Here is a 21,183-nt window from a genome sequence, read left to right as displayed (position 1 = left end):
TATTCGATGCGAATTGTCGATTCCGAAGGGAGTTAATGGACGTTTGTCAGTTTATCGGGAGGGAAAAGGGCCGCGAAAGTTCAGTGTTAAATTCCATTAAAGTTTTCATTACTTCAGAACTTACGATGAGGATGAAAAGTACATCTCACCGTGGGAATAATAGTAAATACGGATTATAAAGTATTTAATGACTCGATATACTCGTTCCCGCTTTATCTCACTGAAAACGATATTTGATCGAAAGTGTCAAAGGCAATTGAAAAAAATGTTGCAGAAAAAGTGGCATTCAATTAAAAAGTAATTAAAAGGCTACATGAGCAATTCCATCGGGCCGATAATCGATGAGTGCGTGAATCTGTAGATAATTCGATGTATTCGAATATCTCGAATTTATTAGATTGTTTAATTGCACAATCGTGTTCCAATATATTTGTATTTTTTTTTTATCGTTCAGACCTAAATAAAATTTCTGAAATGTATCTCATTTTCTATATCGTACTGAAAAAAGAATAAAACGAATGGAACGATGATATATGATATGGTAAATGTGTCAAGCTCGAGCGAAGTAAGGTCGCGTGAATTTTATCGTCAATTAGTATATACGAACTCGCTAATTACATTCACGAAGATACACGACAATAAACGCGCAGTAATGCGTGATTTCACTGATAGTCTAAAGAAACAATTTACCTCGTGATAATTGGCTTATTTATATCTATAATATAGAAATCGTTTGAAAGTTACTTTTAAAAATTTTAACGAAAAAAGAAAAGAAAACATAGCATTTAAGTTCTTTTAAGTATTTTAAAATAATTTAATTTAAAATATACGTGTAACTTTGTGAATCGTAATTTATCGATTTTAATTCGGTTCTATTATGTGTATATATATTTATTCTATTATGTGTATATTATATTTGTGTAATGCAATGATAAATCATAATACTTTATTAAATATTTGAAACATACAGAGACTTCTCGTTCCTCATCAGAATCCAATAAATTAATATACAGATTTCAATTTGGAAAATTAAATGTCTAAGAAAATTTTTTTTTGCTTAAATATAATTTGTGCTTGATTTACTGTGTTACTAGTGGTAGAAGCGACACAAAAATAAAACGCACGTTTTAATATCCTCTAAAAAATTGAACAAGCATTCAATTAATCCGTCTCTCTTGTCACGAATTTAATTGTTACATTCTCATTTTCCGTGGACCCGCTTCGCGGCTTAGATCTCTTCGCAAAAATTTAATTTCCTGGCGACGGAAAAATCGAGTTTCGCACAAACACACGTACAGCAAATACGCAGTTGGTTGTATACACGCAGAAAACGAAATACCGAACAATGTTGGCAATCGAAAGTTTTCGTCGAGCGGGACGCGAAATTCGATGCCGTGGAGACCCATGTGGGCGGTAGTCGTGTCGGAAATAGTCCACGATGCGCGCCGCTAACTTCCGCCTGTCGCGTGTACATTATGTCACTCCTGTCCTGTCGCCGAGTCCTGTCACACTTCTTCGGAACGAGAGGGACATCGAGCTTGGACTTGTCGAGCCGAACCGAAAATCTCTCGGGCCAATTGCACTTCGACACGACGCGCCGACGTGAAACGCGCGAAATTGTATCATAAATTCAACGCGGCCGTGTGTCCAGCCCATTTGGTGGCGCATTCATTTTTCACCAACAATCCTATTATATTTTCTACCACGGTTTTAGCGCGCGCGACAGCGGTATCAAATTTTATCCCAAGTCCCTTGTGCATTCTTCTTTGAAAGCCGACTTTCAAAGAGCAAAATGATATATTTACCTTATATGTGCACCGTGGATGCAATTAATTAATATCATTTGTAATATCATACACCCACATTGCTATTTTAATCATTCGAATTTGTTTTAACTCGTGGCGCGATGCAACTATTCACTTTGTCTCCTTGTGTATCTTGTTGCCAATTACATTACTGCTAACCAAATTCCAGTATTACGGAAAGCATACAATTCAGGCTGGAGCTCGGAATTGAGTGCGGAACTCCATCTTGGTCATTTTCACCTCCTACAATTGCACTGCGTGCTTGCGCGAGCGAGTGATTTAATGTCCCGTTTTACTGCTACCCTCTCGACTTGCTCTCTGCCTGATATTTGTTCTCGTAACATTCTCGCGTTGAACTCGCTCGGTTGGATCAGTCACGGCGAATAAAATCTTGGTCGCGATCGTATATCGGGTGCCACGATCGCATTATTCGAGTGCCACCGATAAGCGACTTCCGCAAATACAGTTTAAATCACCGTCCTTAATTAAATCAACGTCAGTTTGCTTCTGCAAGCGAGCGCTGCAAGTTTTAAGATAATAATATAAGCAGGGTAGGCCGGAAGTTTCTTCTTTCCCTGATAATTCAAGCATTGACGTTTACGCAATTGTATTAATGTTATTATTACGTATCACTTTGTTATTATTGGATATATATACAATACATTTTCGAAATTTACCACTAATTTAAAAATAATTTTAATTAAATGTAATTATTATAAATACGAACAGTTGAGTTTCCAACAGTTTCTTCTTCTTAAGCAATCAAAATTTAATTATAAAATAGCATACAGAGATGATCTACCTGGAACCCTGAAATTAATTATTATTCTCTTGATAGATTATATAATTTTTTGCAATAACAGTTTAAAATAATATAATCAGCAATCTGATTAAGCTTTAATCACAGAAAGTTTAGCATATAATGCTACTAATGAAATATAATAAGAAAGTAATATAATTGTAAATAATAAAACACATTTATTATTAATCCAGATCTGTCGTGAAATATTTTATTCTGTGTCGATATAATTTTCCTCTAATATTTAATTGAAATGATTAAAAAATTCAAATGTTAAACCTTAAAAAATTATGTAATACAGTCAAATATGACGAATAAAATGAAAAATATTCTATTATTTTATTATCGTTTTTAATAACATCAATGTCATCGTTAAAGTTTCGCTCTTTTATAAAATGACAAATTATACGATAACGTATCATATTTTATCTCGGCTTTTCAATCCGGTACGCTTCCATAATCATTAACATAAGTGTCGATATCGATCATTTTTTCCGGTAAGTCGCCTCAGCGCGTTTGTCAGTAGTATAGTCAGGTCTTGATCGGACGAGGCTACGCGCGATGGCCATGAGGGTACCTGCACTCATAATCGTACGACGTGGTGACTTAAACGCGATGCCAAGAGGAAAAACACCACGCGAATCGATCACGTAGGAGCGATGTAAAAATTCTTTTTAAAGAAAAAATAAGTCAACGCGTCTGCTTAAGCATTATCGCGTGTGATTTGGCCTGAGACACGTGTCTCTCTCTCTCTCTTGATTTATTCAAATTTCTAAATAATAAGCAACATGATAATATCGATACTATTGACGCATTGTTCAACATAAAAATTTGCAAACAAAATTTAATGTTGTGAGCGATCGCCCAAATATTTTCTCCCTTTTTGTGCGCGGAAAAAATGCCATGTTAACCTGTATTTTGTTTCGAAAGAAAAACGAGACTCGTGTACTCCAATTTTATCGATATAGTGCGATTTTTCACCTGACACGTTGTGAATGCTACTTGATACATAAAATTCCAGCAGTGAAGCGTTATAATATAATATAATGTTTTATTTGAAAATACCATTAATATATTACAGTATTTCAGCTGAGAAAAAATTACGCAAAGGGAGAATGATATAATACAATGAATAAAATGATGTAGATCGACGATCTTTCTGCTTTATAAAATGGTAAATTAATGTTTGGATATATTTCCATGTATTTCAGTTTATATTCCATTCATATTACAAACAAACATAGAAGACATTTAATTGGACAATGCAAATTGCTAATTATTTCGACACTTTAACGAAGCAAACATGCTCGGTAAAAGTTATAACGACATTCTATCGGTGGAACGTCATTTTCTCGATTTCATCGTCAGCCGATGTGTAAAAATAGCGCCAATTTTGTCGGGATTACATGTTTTGTAACCAGGGAAAATCACGATTCCGCAAACATTAATTTTGCCCGCTCGATTGAATATCGAAGTATCGAGATATAATTAAATATCGTTATCTCTGTCGTGAGGGGGGAGAGAGGGAGAGGAATGTAAATGCTTCGTTCTATGTTAATTTCACGATAAGCTTGGATTATGCGCGACACGGAATAAAGGATATTTTTGCGCGTCGTCGACGATTTCTTGGGAAATTTCGTTCGATAAATTTACATAACGCGTTGTATACAGTGCATTCCGCTGTTACTAAACGGGGCGTAAAACGTTAGCATTAAGCAACCTCGCGATCGAAAACGCGATAACGGCTTGAAGCTGGCTCGTTAATCTTCCTTAGAGCGGGACAACCTTATCGCACATCGACTTCCGCGTTTAAAGAATAGTCACGTCTACCTAAACGAGGGGTAGAAGTATGCACGAAGTATGTAACATTCGCGCTATTTGACAGCCTTCGAAATTATAAATACATGCTATGTTTACGCTGATTTTGGGGTCGAAAGTGGGTCTGTCAAATCCTGTACTTATTTCAACATCATATGATATCACCTGTATTTTCAATCAAATATATAGTGTTTTAAATAATTTTTTTTTATTATTATATTTTAATTATATTTTGATTATTATATTAATTATATTTTGATTATTATTTTTTATATTTTGACTATTATTTTATTATATTTTGAGTATTATATTTTAACAATTTATATAGTATATAAATAATTAATGACTTTCTTCATTTCTCTTCAGAATATTTCGAGAAATGAGTTTCTCTTTCTTTTACTTTTACGTGTGTTGATTTTTATTTCTTATCGAGATTGGGCACCTATTTCTATGATTTTAGGTTTTTCCCTTGTCGAAGATGTTAATTTTCCGAGGAGAGGAGAAGAAGAAGAATGGTTGGCCTATCACCCCTTGAATTCATAATGAAGCAAAAATCGAGACGAAAAAATCGTGTTGTACCATCTTGTGCCTTATCGTACACCGGATGAAACCGTTGGATCCCCCCGTATATCGGTAAGCAAGTAAACAGAGCATGTGGCGGCGTAATAATTTTCTTATCACCGATCGTCTTATAATCGTTCTCGCGTGATTCGTATGAATCGCTTAATCCAATTCCGTCCGAGGTTTGAACGTACGCACGAGCGAGCCCGAGCTCTTCCCGTTCTAGGAGAATCTTCCTTCGTTGCAGTGCGATATAATGCATAATGCATGAGAGGCGAACGACTTGGCCGAAAATAGTGCTTGTTTGAAGCTATAATAATAGCGAGAACAGAGACATATGAGGTCTATTATTGCGAGTAAGTCGAAATTAGCCAATTTTATGCGCTTAATTAATCTTGAACTTTCAGATAAATTTTATTCTGTCAGATTTTCATCGAATTTAATTTCAAATGACTTACGTCGAATTAAGTTTCAAAAATTTTAGTGAATTAATATATAACTTGGATGATTGAAATATTTTGAGACAAATATTCTGCATATGATGCTAAGTTATATAACAGATTCTTCTATTGACTCGCGTTACGTTCTGTGAAATTTGATACTAACGACAGAAAATAAATTGCACTTGGATCGTATTAATGTGTCAAACTAAATAGAAAATTATGCGCGAGTACGAATGACATTGTTTCACGTATCAATCTCTAATTGTCTCATCGTGCGACGGGATTGCAAATGGAATTGCGATCCGGCCTTCCATGACGATTAATTAATTATTATGTAGAGATCGGACTTTAATTAGCATTGCACAATGCCACAATCAAGTGTACGTAAAACGCGATACGTAATACACGTAACGTAATACTGTCCAATGAATTAAAAGCGTCATAAAACCGATGGCGCTCGATGCATCATAAAATATGCGCGCCAGTCATGCATTCTGTTGCATTTTCTCGTCAAATTTATTTACCGTAACAATATTTTTTCAATGCATATATTTATTTATAGCGATCACCGTTAAGTTTACATAAAAGTGCGTCATGCAAGGCAGTAAGAATCATACAGATTTATTATGTTGGATGTGTTTATTCCATCACTCTGTAAATATTATTTTTATTCGGTTGTTATTTTTTTTACATTTTTTTATTTAGTTTAAAAATTCTCTTTGCATGCAAATATTTCGTATAAGGTAAAAACTATGTGTTTACGCGCCTGGAATTTATATTAATTTAGTTTTTATTAAATCGAAACATTTTTTGCGATCACTTAGCAATTTTTAATTTTTAAAGCTACGTAATAATTTTTTTTTATATAAATGGAATTTTTCGTCGAATAAGATGTTTATAAAATATCTCTAAACTTGAATGTAGACGTTTACGAGCTATAACAAGTATTTACGGTTTAATGTCATCGATCGTCAACATCACTTATTTATCGTAAACCTATTACATTTATCTTAGTGATGATGCTTTAAATTTTCAGAATTATATCTTTGAAAAAATGGATCGCGCTGTCATTTGGCGTAGTATATCCGTCAATATTTTCTAATATTTTTATTTTTTCATCTGTTCTCTTAAATTATTCAATTATCACAATAATCCAACAAACTTTTAATAAATGTACAAATAAGTATCTCTACAATAATAAATAAATAAATAAATAAATGTGTGTATATATATATATATATAAGATTTTTTTTCTATCGCAATCAAATAAGAACTAGCAACTAAACAACATTATTTTTCATGTAACATTAATATATGAGATATTAAACGAAAAAAATAAAATTCTCTAATGAAACTTATCCTCGGTCAACAACCTTGCCCGCATTAATCACCGCGTCTTGGCTTCTCGATTTCCCCATCGATCGCACAAAACGAGCATTATCGAAGTGACGTATAGGTCGACGGCCCCATTAAAGCCTATTGCGCAAAACGACCTTCCTCTTTCGTTCTCCTTTTTCTCTCAAACTGCCATGCGGAACTAAATCGAGTGATATCCGAGCGAGCAATCAGCCGGAACAAGAGCGATTTCTGCGCGGCGCGTGATTCTGATTTATCGGCAAACAAATCACACGTCGATGCACGCTGCAATTACAACGATGGTTGAAATTTTTGCAAGTTGCTCGGTCGAACTTGCAATAGCAAAAGTGAGATTAAAATAGCGTCGCGTGAGCAACCCGGCGTCGGAAAGACGGCGTGTCCGGGTTCAGTTTCAGTTAATTCTACTTAGATAATTCGTCTGTTGCATGTCTCGAGTAACACCCGCGTGCTGCACCGTTATGTAAGCTGCAAATTTCGATTGCGACTTATTATTGTTATATCCAAATCGTACGGAACAATATTTAGCTTATTTAACTACGAAAGATAAAAAGCTTTGTCGACAAGGACTTCTCATTGACATTTAATCGGTTGAGGGTCTCTTCGAATAATTCGATGACATTATTGTAATGTATTCAACGTAAAAGAAAGAATAGAGGGATATTTATAAAATAATTTCCCTTTAATCAGAATCCCTAGATTCATTTAACAATTTGTAAAAAAATATGCGTCTTTTTTTAGGACAATGACAGTCGCTTATGCAACTATTAAATCAAAGACACATTTAATCAACATTGTACATATAGAGATACGTACACATACACACACAGTGTCCGATATTATGTAATGTATAATATAATTCACGCGACGAGAACGATCATCTCGATTAATCAAGCCCCAATTATTAATAACGCTTCATCCGGTGCGGTTCTCGCGCACCGGTTGATCTCTCGAATAAGGTCACGAGAACGGAATGCGAAATAAAGAGCCCTCTTTTCTCTCTTTATTATCTGATCGTGTATATATACGTGATAAGTCCGCGCTCTCTTTCTCTCTCTCTTTTTCTCTCGATTGGCCGATTACCTCGTGGTCTCGCATGTGCAATGGGTTTTAAACTCGCGATCTCGTGTGCGACAAAGGCATTTTGCGAGTCCGACAATGTTAAAAAAAAACAAGATATCCTTGGATATCTTCGGGTCGCGAATACTAAGTAAGTACAATGCTCTTCTGCACTCTTCTAAAATTCATATTTTTAGCGAGAATCAAGCATTGCGAGATCAAGCAAGACCCGTTTTTTTTTTTTTTTTTTTTTTTTGAGACAATTTTATACATCATTTTTGCTATAATCAGTGAAGAAAAATTTAATTTTAAATTGTATAATTTGCTGTTTTTTTAATTATAAATTGAATCGTAAATGTAATTGAATTTTTCTATCTAAATTGCAAGTTGGTCTTTAATGCTAACAAGAAAGAAATAGAATGTCAGTTTTTAACGAAAAATTATTTTTAATGCCAGATTTCATTTTCACTGATTCTTTTTCAAAAACCTGTTGCTGAATATTTATTTAAAATGGATTAAAAGCCAACGAAGCAGGATCAAACGAGTCCTGGTGCCTCAGGTTGGCTTTTTACCTCGGTATCGATTTTTAACGTCATCCTTGGCGGCTATTTACGACTTAAGATCGCATCGACCCTCACGTCTTTACATTGTTTTCGTGTACGTCGGTTTTAAACCCGGAAGCAATAGAGAAACTACTAACATACGTCTGTCAAACTCGGCTAACTGTAACGCGATTTTCCGACTTGGCGAGCAGGAATCCGATTAACCCTGAATCGCCGATTTTTAAATCGTTTGTCTCACGCGCTACTGATGATGGCGGAAGCGGTCTCCCTCTCGAACTTCCGGCCAAGCCCGTTCGACTTGAAGCATCTGTCGAAGAGTCGATCGATCATCTTCGTGCATTAGCCTAATCGTAACACTTGGTTATAAAAACATCAATTAAAATCGAGAAGTGCGGAAATATGGAAGAAATGAGGAAATTTAAATTTGTTGACACATTTGTTGAATCTAAAAAAGGCGTGATATTAAACATATAATTATAAAATAAAATAAAAATATGTCATAGTTTTTAATCCAGTTGTGTTGTACATAAAGCTGTGTGAGAATTATGAATAAATTATTCAAATTTATACATAATTTATAAGCTCAGAAAGCAGAAGTTGGTTCAAATCTTAGTTATTTAAATTTTGAATAATTTTTATATGACTGAATATTTTGCAAGTAGTATTTTAATATTTAACTTTCTTTCTTATTTTATTTCTCGATGGGAGAAAAATAATATTTCTCATAATTGTTATATATCTATATTGGAAATTTCGCAAATATCTCGCTAGATATATCAAGACATAATTTAGCTAAAACCAAATATTATAGCAGAAACTTTAGTAATAGTGAAATCAGTAATAATGCAAACTGATATTATGAAACAAATTAAATAATAAAGTAAAGTATTGTAACCTTATAATGTATTTTAGAATGATACTAAATGTAAACTCCAAACAAAAATACTAATTTATAATAAAATATATTTAAAACGCTTAAAAATAATAATTAACAAGAATTTCGATTTTGCAATGCATAAGATCTTTCATCCTGAAAAGCTTCTCTAATTCTATCTTTTCTCTTCGCAATTTTCAATTTTTTAAAAATAAATATTCAATAATATAGATGTTTAAATGAATAACAAAAAGTTAAATTTATAAAAATAATATCTGGCATGAAAAATATTAATTCGATAGAAATCAATGTTTTATTTTTTTCTGTTCTTACACTAAAAATATCAATGCATCTCTCCTCGAACAAAGAATACGCGACAAATATCTTAGAGAAATTGAAGAGAAATTGAAATCCAGAAGAGTTTTGTATAGATCGAGCGGTGGAAATTCGAGAGATTCATGTGATTCATTGAACAAAAATATCTTGCTGATTTGCCATTCAATTCGCACCGATAGTCAATTCCTATGAGATTTTGATTGCCAGCGATAGTGATCGATTTCTCCGAACTCCCAATTGTACGCACATATGTTATAAATAATGATCGGAGTATAGATAGACAATGATAACTCGCGTATCTCGGTCACGAAGAGGGGAAAAGGCAAGGGACTTGAAATCTGGCAATATTCCATCTGCGTAGAAATCTCGAAGAATTTGTCAACGATAGGAAGCAGGCATTCAAGTCGCTTAATATGAAGATCGATCTAAGCTAGATATACAACACACACGCGATTTATTTATAACCTCGGACACTTGGTCTTCTCGATCAAGGGTCGTTCACTCGTAAGTGTGTTATCGACTATGGCGAAAGTTTGGATTGTTCATTTAAACCGCGCGCAAACTTCCCTCTCTTTCTCCCTCGTATAATTGCCTCTCCCTCGCCAACAATAAGCGAAGCCTTAAGTGAAATTTAATCGAAAACACACACACTTACACATTAGGCTTCCGAGGCACAAATTTGGAAATTAACTCATGCGTCGAAAATAGGACTTGTGAAATAGAACAAATTAATAATTACTAAAGACTGCATTATATATACGTACAATATAATACGTAAAATATAGGTGTTAGAAAATTTATTTTAATGATTTTATTTTAATGATTTGAGCGATATGTATTATTTTTTCATATATTATTTAAATATATTTTATATATATTTTATATATTTATAATATATATTATGTTATATATTTTATTAAATGAGCTCCAGAAATATAAATATATTAATATATTAGATTATTATAAATATATAAATACATATTAATTTTACCGATAAAGTAACTCGATTGACACTTATTGATCGGTATTTTATTTCTTGAAAAAGAAACCTGCAGAAATAGATGACATTAAGAAATTAAAGAACAAACTAGAGTTTATATAGATAATCATGAAGTTTAAAAACAAGATAATTTCATTGAAGCGAGAAGAATTGATCTCTTAACGGATCATAAGGAAATTGAAAGTTTTAATCGACTATAATAAAGACACTTTCATTAATTAATTGCACCGCTGTCACGAAGAAACTATTCGCGTCACGTTTCATATCTGCTTTTTATTTAATTCTCTCATATCGAACGTTGCAACGAATTGCACGCACGTAACAAGTTAAAGTCCTTGATTTTTAATCAACCAAATTCGAATGGGTCGATGTAAATATATAATCGAGTTTCGCGAATTCTCTGCACTATGCAAATCATTTTCTTTACTTGCATTACACATCGAAATGATGATATAATATAATATCGCGCGATTTGTGTTATATATAAATGCTAATGGAAATTCGTCGTTTTACTTAGCGCATTTCAGGAAAAATATTCCCGACGCAAATGGTTTTTACAAAGCAACTTATGCATTTAAATCTCTCCCCCTCGCCTGTAGAAAAACGTTTCAACGATACGTGCTCATGCATCGATGCAAATAAATAAAATCAAATTTTATGCGAATAGAAAACATGTCATTTTTAGAAATAATTTGCAGATTTACGCGAATTTCCAACGAATAAAAATCAAATAAATGCTGCTCAAAAAGATCGATTTGCTGTTTTTCGGGATTTAAAGAAATGTCATGTATATTTTATTGAAATTCGATTAAATAAATAAATATATATATATATATATATATATCGCGCGTGTACGTATTCAAATTATTATTATTAAATTATCTTGGTGCGCAACCGCTGGCAGGAATACCGTGGAATTTTGTTATGCGATACGAGAAAGCTGTGTGAGTTGCAGTGGACAGAACTCATTTGCGAACTGTCGAAGTCAAATCATTCCGAGCTGTATAATGGTATCTATCACTTAAACATTAATCTTCAGAATGAAATTGAAAAAGCTTAACGGTCTAAAAAATGACATCTCCGGATTATTTCTGATTATGAACATAATTGGGTACATCTTCCAGATATAATAATTTATGTGCTTTTAAGGAAACACATTTTGATAATAAGATATCTCGTAAATCGTGCATTTTTAATATGCATATTTTTATCGAATGACATTCCTTGATATTTATTCCACTGCTATTTCAAAAAGCTTTTCGTTCCAAATTCTATTAAAAAGAGGCACCGATAAAATTGATAAAAAATTTAAACAGCTTGTTCAAATATCACTGATGATAAAATATGCAATAGCTTGCTCTCTCTTTTCGAGGATTTTAAAATATTTGAATGTATTATTGAGAAATGGTCAAAACGTATATCGCGATTATACAAGGAATAATAATTTGCGAACAGTGGTAATGTCGCGCGCGTGTCAGACGCGCGGCGAGATGCATTATCGTAAAGTGTAATCGTGGATAACGGCGATGTCGAGGATCAACAATCGCTCCTGTTAGACGATGTTAATCCTTAATCGAAACACGGGAAGCATTCGTGCTCGCAGGGCGTATCCGTCCGGACACGTCAGGTCCATTCCACTTATCCTAGACTCGCAGATAAAGGCGTCACGATTATGATAAATGCGAGTTCCGAGTACGAGTTGAGGCAGGGCGGTTAACCCTCAGCGCGGCGAATTTTATCTCGCGATATCCGAGAGCCGATTTAAGGCATTTCCCTCGCTGGTAACCGCGTAATGCGGTATCCCGCTAAATTGCAAGTTACACGAACTCTCTCGAGCCGAGATGTTAAATAACGCGGCAAGTTCCTAATCTCCCGATACGCACGCGATCGTATAACATAGTCGATTTTTGCGATCTAATTTCACTCTGTTTTTCAGATTCATGTTATTAAATCGGACGAATTTTTATACGAGGGATTTCTCGAGAGGGATGCGACTATTTTGCATCGAGGGAATATCTTCGGGATACTCCTTTGTCGGAAATTATTTGGGAGACTGAAAGAGAACCGCGGACGTTACCGTTGACGAGACGAAAGAATAAATTTCTTGCACGTGTTATTAAGATCGGAATTTCGGAAGTTACATGATGCGAAATGTTTCGTGTTTCCACTCGCTTGTTAGTCGCATTACTTAATTAAGAGTTAATTAGAATGCACGTACACGTGCCTTCACGTTTGAAGCGTCCCGTAGCTCTTGCAAGCGACCGCGCTTCCTCGTCCAAGTTTGTAATTACGCATGTAATGGAATGCCCTCGTGACCATAATTTGCTTTTCGCCGAACGAACAGAAGTGGTTATAACTACCACTTACATTGCTCGCGATATTTCTTCCTTTCGTTTGCTCCTCGCACGCCCATCATTTCGGAACCGCGTGATTTTTTAACAAAAGGATCTAGATTCTTCACTAATCTACGTGTCTGTAAATAATCCAGGAAATCAGGTGTCATTGAACGCATCAAGTTTCATAAAATCTGCGATCCTTATTTAAATTTTTACACGAACTTGCACAGCTGCAACATTATTTTATGAAATAAATCCATCAAATAAAACCATGACGGGAATATTAAAAATAAATAATTCATTTTTTTGCGTGAAGAATTATAGATTAATTTTAGTTACATTTCGAGGGAGAACAATACCGAATTACATACATTACACATTACGAATGCGAAATTAGATATCAACGGCCGAAAGGATTAATTATGAAACAACATCGTATCACGCGCCTAAATAAACCGTGCCATCGCGTCATCGGGCCATCAATTAGTAATCGAATGTAATGCGCGAACGTAAAGCGTGCGACAGCGACGGGCATAATATACGATAATTTATTCCGTGGAGATTTCGCAGTCTGGCGGATTAGACGGGACGATAAGGCGCCCCGACGTTTTGCGCGCGTCGGGGATAACAACACGACGCAGCTCGGATTAACATACAGTGCGGCTCCATGATGCGAGCTGACACGTCTCCGCGCTACCAATCATAATTATTATTCACGAGCTCAATTAGTATGTCACGCCGTTAACGAGGTTGGCCGCCAACCGGCCGTCGGAGCTAGCCAGCCTCGATTTAACAATGTCGCGACGGCGACGGCGGCTTTGATAATTAATTAATTCGTCGTTAAGGCGCGATGTTCCCTTACAAATTGTCCGACTACGGCCGGCACTTTTATCGCAGCGAGAATGAAGTCTTAATTTGCCTCTTTTATTGCATCGTCGACTGATGCGGCTCATTCCGCGGTCGAGAACTCGCGGCTCCACACTGTATAATAATATATGAATAATAAAATAATGTAATAATTAAAATAATAAAATAATAAAAATACTAATAAAAATAATAAAATTTAAATAATAAAATATAATATAATAAATAATATAATAATAATAAGTAATAACCGCGATAAAGATTAATAAAATTCTCGTGAAATAAACTGAAATCGATCAATAAATAATACCATATTGAAAAAAATTAGGATGTAAAAAATATTGAAATTTAAAAGTAATAGTAAAATTCTAACATAAAAAGTACAAGTTTATTATCTGAGAAAATTTTTTCGTAAATATTTTCCAATATTTCGTGCTATAATGATACATAATATATTATATAATAATATAATAATATATAATATATAATATAATAATAATAACAAATAATAATATACAATAAATGATAAAAAATCCGCGAAGAAGATTAATATAATGTACTGCAAGCTTAATATATAATAATATAGTGTTCTCGTAATATTTCGCAATATTTCGCACTATATTTAGTAATTGCAATATGATAAGCGAAAATGTATACTCACTTCGCGTCTCGCAACATCTTGACGCGTCTTCCATCTCGTTACGGGCTTCCCTCTTTTCCCTCTCTTGCCTTCTTCCTTTAGAGTTTCCTCAGCAACATATCACGTTTTCGCGAGATGATTCGGGCATTCACGAAACGCGTCGATCCTTTTCAAGCATAGTAACGGCTAGCATTGATGCATTGGGCTCTCTCGAACGTTGAAACGATGCTGTAAACGCTGTCCTTATCTTTCGATTACTGCGTTTGAGTGTCGCGACAAGTGTCTCGAAGTGGACAGAGATCTCGGAGTGGCATTTAAGTTTGTCGAATGCCAGTCAAATTATCGCAGAGCTATGTCGCGACTTGGACGCGCGAACTCGATCATCCCGCAATCGGAAACGAAGGGGAAAGAGATCGCAAATGGATCGAAATTATCGAGATAGCGCTCCGACGAAGCCGTCTCTCCGTTTCATCGCGCTGTCAGCAGATTCGGGCATTAATACGATATCGGAAAGGGAATTATTTCTCCTCCCAGCATGTGGTTCCCTTCCTGGCGGTCCCGTTGGGATTAAGCGTTTTTATTCTCTCCGCGTTTATTATTCTTACTCTTATTACTTTCTATTATCCCGCGAGCCCCGCAAGGGATGTGTGTAACCGGAAAGGAGAGGGATGTTCTTCTCGAGTTTCTTGCGCTCTCTTATCCCGCGAGAATTGTTATTACAAGTTCCTCAAACGCGGAAAAGATATCTCCGACGAGAATTTCTTGCGGTGATATTGCGTGCGTGGGAGTACGATTTAACGTTTGCGAATTTGCGCGAAAATGATGTTATCTCGTTAAAACTTTCACCTTTACCTCCTTTTCTTTTTCACGAAATCATCTAATTCATACTTCAACATTTTAATTCTTGTTTTTAATTTGCTCGAGATCGTTTCATTTTTTTATTAATATTGCTCCACTCGAGTCTCGTTTGCGTAGGTGTAGATCGAAATTTAGTATCGCTATATTTGATATCGCAGTCGTATCTTAAAACTGCAGCGCGTATTTAATTCAATTTGCATCAACTCGTGGAAGAAACTCTTGGTTCTTATTCTTGCCGAGATTCCGCGTTTTATTCAATTTGTCTCCTCTATTATCTTTTTATTCCGTCTTTATTCCCATTGTATTTTTCTCAGAATTATATCATGCGATTTAAATTTTGTGCGATTCGATATCGGCCATTTGATTCCGATTCGAGCGCATTCCTTTGGCTCGATTTTGAATTTAATCGGTGCGTGTGATCGATCCCGATTATCTGCGCTCGATTCCCCTCTTCTCGTCAAGTGTTCTCGATGCTCGCAACACGCGTTCCCTTAATGCCCTTAATGCGTGCAGTCACGGAGGTGCGTGCCGTATAACGTGCAAGGATTACGTTGTGAACGAGCGTAAGATGGAAGGATTGCGGCTGATCGAAAATGTCTTTCTCTACTTGGACCGTCTTTTTATTTTCTTTCTCTCACTTCGATTCGCAGCCGGTCAAAACCGACATTGATTAATCGAGGACACTTGGACAGTCGCCTCCGACCTAGTTCCTTCCTAGTATTCGGACAGAAATCTGGCGATCGATTCCTCGATGGAATCCTCGCGCGATTGAGGAGGACTCGCGAAAATCGCAAAGATCCACGCGTTCGGCAGACGATTATTCGTCGCGTCGTTGAGGGAAATACTTGAGATGCACTCAATTAGATGCACTTGAGGAGTCGAGAGGAGAGAATTGCACTGTCGATCGATCGTTTATTCGTTGTGCGCTCGAGGGAACGTTTCCTCGTACGAAGAACGTGAGATCTCGCAGGGGGATAGTTCGTGCCAAGGGTTCGTCGACCGGTGGCCCGATCGACTTTCCGACACGGAACTAAGCGCGATACGCCACACACGGATGCCGCGCGCCGACTGAGGTTGACTGACGGAGGCCGCGCGCGGCTCCAAGTTTCACGCCGATTTCCGTCGTCACGTGACACGGCTGCCCCGTCGACGATGCGACGTCGCGTGGCGTCGCGGCGCGCATAGGACGGCCCTCTCACCTGTATCATCTCCCAAGAAGCCAGTCCCAGCAGTCGATCGATACACTTATTGTCGATGCTAAGCATCGATAAGCTTCCGATTCCATCAGTTTGATCGAAAAATATTATTAATTTTATAGAAAAAATTGTAGCTCTAAAAAATCCATATATTGTAGAGATTGATTTAAAAATTATATACTTTTAATTTCATTAATTAAATAAATTAATAAATTAACTTGATAATATAATATGCGAAGAGATACTTGGATTTGCTTCCCTTTTCTTTACAAAATTATAGTTCTAAAAAATCCTTCGTATATTATAAAGATTGATTTAAAAATTATATACCTTTAATTTCATAAATAAATAAGTAAAAAAATTAATAAATTAACTTGATAATATAATGCAAAGAGATACTTGGATTTCTCTTTCCTTTACAAAATTATAATTCTAAAATATCCTTATATTATAAAGATTGATTTGAAAATTACTTTTAATTTCATTAATAAAATAAATTAATAAATTAATAAACTTGATAATATAATATGCAAAGAGATACGTGGATTTATTTCTCTTTTCCTTACAAAATTATAATTCTAAAAAATCCTTTGTATATTATAAAGATTGATTTAAAAATTATACATTTTTAATTTCATTAATAGAGTAAATTAATAAATTAACTTAATACTCTATAATAAATACTATAATAAATGTATATAATAAATACTATAATAAATACTATAATAAAAGAAATACTTTGATTTGCTTCTCTTTTTAAAAAAATTCTTTTTACATGTGAAAATTAATTTAAAAATTATACTTCTAATTTCATTAATAAATAAATCGATTTAATTTTACATTCATATCGGAATATTGGATTTCAAAACTGAAATTTATACATGGCTCGCTCACCCGTCATATAATATGTTACAATATTAATTTACGTATTACTCGCGCTTTCTGCATTTAGAAGGGCCGTCAGGTCTGTCATATCAAGCTGTAACAAGCGGCATTATGCATGTGCTACTCGCGACGATTGATGCGAGTGCAAAACCGAACTTGGTTAACTAGTCGCCGGGTTAGCGCGCGAGCTTCACCGCGCTCTGAAAACTCGTTAGGAAATGTCCGTTAGAAAATTCGCGGTGAGATCGGAACCTAGTAATCGTAACAGCAGTGTGTTCAGTCATTCGGCTCGGAAATGGAAAGGCAGAGAGCCGCACGCAACGAACGAATCGTTCCTCATCGGAATCACGTATCGCGTGCGAATCCCTTGACTTTCAATTTTCAATCACGACTGACACTTGCGTCGAAGAGACACGTCCGCCGATGAAAATAATTTTGACATTTTTAAATTTTAATCGAAAGAGAATTTGGATATTTCAGATTAACATTGAAAATTCTTAATCATTTAGAAATCTTAGACCGACCATAAATTATTTAAAATCGTTCTGTGCAGTTTGATTAAATCTTTAAACTTATTTAATCGGATTACCCCGGTATCAATCTTATTGATACATAGAATTGAATTTCTGCGCGAGAGAAGATTGCCCGGATGGCCTCATCGAGTTGCGGTTATTAATGGAAATAATTAATAGCTGCTCTATCGCGTACGTGGATTATGCCGTTGCATCATGATGGCAAATTACACCGGAATGCGTTCTGTGTGCCGATGAGAGATTACTGCATCTACTTCGGGATGAAACTCGAACTTGATCAAATCTGTATTGGATATGCGGTGTGGATATCATTACGAAATCAGGGCGACATCCCCCACGGCGTCAGGATTTCGGTACAAATCCACCGTCTCGTCGGATAGAGCCAAGTTTTTCGAAAGGTCGACTCTCGCATATCATTCTTTATATCTCGCTTGATCGCGTGTCTCGTAACTTGTACCGAATATTAACGAGTCTAAAGTCTGAAGTAATTTTATTTTCGCTTTGCGTCATGTATTTGATACAAGATTCGAAGAAACGACTCGGTAAAAGGCGCAAAGTTAGACGGATTCACGCTAAAGTATAAAAAGAATTTATAAAAAGAAAAGTAAGACAGAGCACGCTGTAATTATCGACTGTAATATATAAAAATCTAGCTATTGTATCTTATTATATCCCTTGCTTTCATACATGTATACGCATATGTCTCTCCGGATTTAGAAATCACTGCCTCTAGTGACCTGTGCGTTGTTGACGTAAGTAATCTACGTAAGATTTTTCGCAACAATTCTTCATTGAGCAATTTCTTACGTCGACATCGTAGAATGATTTAAACATTTTCTATTTCAATAGAGACTTCTACCTTAATACGTGATTAAAAAGTGAGCAACATGTGACGGAAAAAAAACGTCAAACTTTGGTAGAGAACAGTAAATTTTAATTATATTAGTTCCCTCAGACTTGTCAGAATTTTAACTTTATTGACAAATTTTATGATTAACGTAAATTTTTTTTCAAATAAAAAAGTAAGTTCTTGGCACACAATTAAGAAAATCTTGCTTTGAAATTTAAATAAATTTATGATAATTTTAAATCGCGATTTATTTTCCGAGATTGTAAAATTTCAGAAAATACAACAGTTGATTAAAGTCCCGAGATTTCGAGAGAGACAATATGTTTACTTCACTAATGAAACTTAAAATCAAGCTGAGATGCTCTAATAAATGCAGCATGAATACGTTCGTCAGGAATGGCCGAGATGCGCAAAAGAATTCGCGTCGCATCTCATTTAAAAGTTTAAAATCGTCCGTTTCTCGCTTCTTGTCATTATAGAGAGGTCACGCGAGGTATCCTTCCCTTTTTTCCATTTCCCAATAGACTCAAGCTTGAGAGAGAAAGAGTCTCGATATTGTGGAATCGCCGGGATCTCTTAACAAAGAATGAGCGAGACACCTTGTAGATTAGCTTTATATCCCAATTTACCAGGTGCTTTCGTCTTAATTAAAACGTAACCGACCTCTTCTTTTAAACTTTTGTACGAGACTATTTAATTCGCCACGTCGACGGTATCTTTGTGGTATCCATTCCGCGAGACGTCAACTTCCGTCGTCATTTGATAGAAATACAATGGGTATTATATCGAGATGAATTGATCGGTTTCCGTTTACTTGCCGCCCAGACCTCGATTATCCACCGAGTGTCGGTTCAATCAACCAATTCCGTTAGTCGCAAACAATAGCAATTAACAGGCTACGGCGAGCTATAATTGTACTGCATGTATATATCATCAGCTTCTCTCTCATTAGATTCGAAACGATGTTAAATATATTGACACAATGCATATATTTATAACAACATTATTTACTTAATATCGATGCACACACATCTCACGATGTTGCCATTATATTTATAACTGCATTTTACTAGAATGCACGATTTATATGCAGATTTTACACCGTCCCCTCTTAGATTTATGACGCTATTATCCTAATTCACGCGATTAAATTCTCCGCTCGAAATAATAACTCTTTCGGGATACTGACTTTTTTTTTCTCTCGCACATTTCCTCTCTTTTTGCCTCCTTTCCCTCCCCCCTCCCTCTTCCGCTATTTTTTTAATACTACATTTCTTCCCTATTCAACGTGCCAGCCTCGAGTCTCGTAAGATCCGAATTTAAATGTGCCATTGAAAAACGCATAATGCGATTGTTGTGTGCGAGCAGAATAAAAACCAGTCTTTCTCGCAATTTTCCGAACTTAAACTTTTCGCGGCTACCACTTGCTCCACTTCAATCCCATGTAAATCTTAGTGGTTTGCAATTATACGTAAACGAATTTGCGAAAAGAATTCTTTTCTAAAAATTTGCAATTTTTCGCATTTTTTTTGCTTTCTTTCAAGAGTTGTCAAATGCATAAAATGTTTTTTTTTTTTACGTTAGTTACGAGATCTAGAAAACGTATTTTCACCTTCGTAAGCAGATATCTATCCCCTTGAATAAAGCACAGATATATCCCTTCTTTCTTTACCGATATTTGTTCATTTTTTTACAAACGTTCACATCGAAAATTCGATATGGATGTTTCGATTAGCTACATAATTTTATATGTATATCGAATTCATTTTTCAATTTATCTCGGTGCTCAATTATTGCGATGCTCGGGATTCACTCTTGCAGGTAATGATGATTAATGATAGTTTGCGCGATGTCCATTACGATAGGATTAAGGGAATGATGTAACGTACTCTCGTCGTGACGTCGCGTTACTCTCAATATCCCACGACAAATAATTCAGAATTTTCAGAATTAATTTGGAGCGCGCAGAGCGTGACTTGCGTCGCGCATACATCTTATGCCCATGCGCAAAATCAAGACCGTACATATTGCAAGAGGCACACCGTCGTCTCGGAATCTTTTTGTCTCAACCTCCGATTCTTTGTTATATTTCTTTCGTTATTCGATCTTCTGTTGTCAGAAAAAAATTTAAATTTTTTATTAATTAATTTTGTATAAGGCTACAGAGACTTTATGAATTTTTCATTTTTCAGATTTGAATGTGCAATTAAGCATAATTTAACGTGGATGTCACATTGAGGGAAAGTTAATTTCGAGCTTAATTATCCAGGCATTTAATGTGAAATACCGTGAAAAGCGAATTTTGTGCAAAATAAACGATTGTGCGTAATTTACTTGGAATACTTGATAGGATCTAGAGGAAGAACCTTTATTCCTTTTGTATATAATA

General features: G+C 35.3%; 2 protein-coding genes across 6 annotated transcripts in view; one reads left to right on the top strand and one right to left on the bottom strand.

Moving 5' to 3' along the window:
• Positions 1–16,396, bottom strand: part of LOC145965400 (adenylate cyclase type 6) — a 92,323-nt gene extending 75,927 nt beyond the window's left edge. For both annotated transcript variants that reach the window (XM_083088912.1, XM_083088913.1), the window contains exon 1: positions 14,494–16,396. The gene's annotated coding sequence lies outside the window, so the exon portion shown is untranslated. The remainder of the gene's footprint in view (positions 1–14,493) is intronic.
• LOC145965402 (uncharacterized) overlaps positions 1–21,183 on the top strand; it is a 120,188-nt gene that overhangs the window by 87,080 nt on the left and 11,925 nt on the right. For 2 of the 4 annotated variants that reach the window (XM_083088922.1, XM_083088921.1), the window contains one exon: positions 4,883–5,055. The exons of the other annotated variants lie outside the window; for them this stretch is intronic. The gene's annotated coding sequence lies outside the window, so the exon portion shown is untranslated. The remainder of the gene's footprint in view (positions 1–4,882; positions 5,056–21,183) is intronic. 4 annotated transcript variants of the gene reach the window in all.

Source organism: Camponotus vicinus, unplaced genomic scaffold (genome assembly GCF_025532165.1).
Source record: "Camponotus vicinus isolate PSW18456_S1 unplaced genomic scaffold, iyCamVici1.0 SCAF_14, whole genome shotgun sequence".
NCBI lineage: Eukaryota > Metazoa > Arthropoda > Insecta > Hymenoptera > Formicidae > Camponotus > Camponotus vicinus.
Note: the sequence above shows the minus strand (reverse complement) of the source record. Positions and strands in the feature narration are given on the sequence as shown.